Genomic DNA, 2839 nt, shown 5'->3' on the forward strand with positions numbered 1-2839 from the left:
GTTTCCCTTGTGACATATACTATATCTTAAGGAGAAGGATTTACATCATTTAACATAGATGTACTGTAAAGCAACAATGTAATTCAGGGGTGCCGTGGATCAAGAAGTTAAAAAGTGAGCATCTTTGTGACAAAGGAAAGCCAACGATTGAGTGACACAGACAGACAGACAGACAGACAGGTCTGTGATGCGAGTTGTAAGCCGTGGGATTAGGCCTGATGTTGGTTGTGTGTTGACGGGCTGAAAGCTGCTTACAGAGGAATACATTGTGCCGCTAAGCCTCCGTGTTGCAGCACTCACTGCTTAGTTACTGTACATCAACAGCTGGGTGTTAACACCCCGCCAGTATTGAGCTCCGGCGGTCGCCTGCATGCATGGGGAGAGTGTTTTTTGCAGGTCTTTCAGTCTGAGTGTATCAAAAAAGCAACAGGTTAGCATTCACCAGCGTTAGTTTGGCTGAGGTTAGGGTTAAGTGTATCTCCGCCCCCCCCCCCCCCCCCCCCGACTTTCGTCACCTCCGCCCAGCCAATCACAAGCTTCCGCTGCCTTAACCCAGTTGCCTTTTTGATACACTCGGACTGAACGACCTGCAGAAAACACTCTCCCTGCATGCATGATGGGACTTTCCATGGCTGGGTATTGATGGACGGGAGAGTTTTTTTGCAGGTCTTTCAGTCCGAGTGTATAAAAAACGCAACTCGGTTACGGCAGCGGAAGCTTGTGATGGGCTGCGCAACCTTTTTAATTTCAAGGACCCCCAGTTTCACATGCATTAGGCTACGGACCCCCATTTAATGGCATTTCTATCTCTGATCCCAGCAAGATGTGACAATGTGGTGACATGCAGATGGTCGATCAGAACAGATGGCATGAACAGTGTTCAGTATTGACCCTGGCCATGTGCAGAGGAGAGGAGAGGAGACAAGACAAAGGATTGGAGGAGAAGAGAAGAGACTAGATCAGATAAGAGGAGAGGAGGCGAAGTATAGGGAGGAAAAGGGAGGAGAGGGGAGAGGAGCTACTGAATCGCTGCATTCAAGTGTGTAGATGTGTGAGTGTAATCGTCTGGACATGAGGGGTGTGTGTGTGTGTGTGTGTGTGTGTGTGTGTGTGTGTGTGTGTGTGTGTGTGTGTGTGTGTGTGTGTGTGTGTGTGTGTGTGTGTGTGTGTGTGTGTGTGTGTGTGTGTGTGTGTGTGTGTGTGTGTGTGTGCGCGTGCGTGCGTGCGTGCAGCCACAGAGACAAATACACATGTCCACCACATTGACAACAGCAGAGTCAGCAGTCAGTGCTTTCTCTATCTCTCTCTCTCTCTCTCTCTCTCTCTCTCTCTCTGCAATGGACACTCTGGCCTTGACCTCATCCCAGAGAATAGAGACCCAGCCTGCCACTGACACTGGGATGTCACCGGCCGTTGTCACACTGCCTCTGGTGTCCTGGAGGGCTGGGGCGGGAGGGAGAGAGATATGAGGAGAAGGAAGACTGTGTGTGTGTGCGTGTGTGCGTGTGCGTGCACACGTTACATCCATATTCGGTGTTTGGTGGCTTGCGGGGGTACAAAGACTGTATTTATTACAAGAGATTCACATATAAATGAGCAAAAAAATAAGGACATTGTGGCATTGTATTGGGGAAATGTGACAGATTGTGTGTGTGTGTGTGTGTGTGTGTGTGTGTGTGTGTGTGTGTGTGTGTGTGTGTGTGTGTGTGTGTGTGTGTGTGTGTGTGTGTGTGTGTGTGTGTGTGTGTGTGTGTGTGTGTGTGTGTGTTGACTGTGCCAGGGTGAGATTCCATTATGACAGTGATGGAGAACACGTGTAAATGTGACACTTTCACTATGACATGACACGCTACGATGGTGTGATGTCACTGTGTGTGTGTGTGTGTGTGTGCGTGCGTGCGTGTGTGTGTTTCTAAGGGTGTAGAAACATGACATGAAGAACGCTTTGCCTACATCTCCCATCATGCAACAGGTGTAAAGTGCCTGCATGCATACAGACAGACTCATATACATGTACACTATTACTAATACAGAATGGCTGATAACAACATACTGAATCCTGTGAGTATGTAGAACATGTCCATACTGGCTTCATTACATGAGCCTGAGAAGGGTTTAATGAGCTTTAATGAGCTGATAACATCTGAAACAGGTGTTGGTTGAGTGTCGCAGGACATCGGTTACTCTGACAAATGGCCTTGTCCGTTTCCAAATGAAATCCCTTGTTCAGAGAGAGAGACAGAGAGTGAGAGAGAGAATGAAAAGCATGTATTTATGTGCATTTATAAGTATGTGTATGCTGCCGACCTCAAAGTCAAGAGCACGCGCGCACGCACGCACGCACGCACGCACGCACGCACGCACGCACGCACGCACGCACGCACACACACACACACACACACACACACGAAAATGTCAGATGACACAGAGAGTCAGGGAAATGGTATGCATGGTTCTGTTCTAGAAATGATTGTGTGTGTGTGTGTGTGTGTGTGTGTGTGTGTGTGTGTGTGTGTGTGTGTGTGTGTGTGTGTGTGTGTGTGTGTGTGTGTGTGTGTGTGTGTGTGTGTGTGTGTGTGTGTGTGTGTGTGTGTGTGTGTGTGTGTGTGTGTGTTTCTGGGAGCATAGAGGACAGCCAATATCAGCGCTCCAGGAGGCCAGAAGGGCCACTGGCTCAGAAACGAGAAAACCTTTTTTGGAGGGGCCCGGGAAGATTTATGTGTTTTGAATGAACCCAAAACCCAGTGTTGTGTTGTTCGTGCCAGGAGTCATCCAGTCCTTTATTTTGACCTATTGTTAACAATCATCCAATTGTTTCTTAATTTAAAGTCATACTGCG

This window comes from Nannobrachium achirus (genome assembly GCF_963921795.1).
Source record: "Nannobrachium achirus genome assembly, chromosome: 12".
In the NCBI taxonomy this organism is placed as follows: Eukaryota; Metazoa; Chordata; class Actinopteri; order Myctophiformes; family Myctophidae; genus Nannobrachium; species Nannobrachium achirus.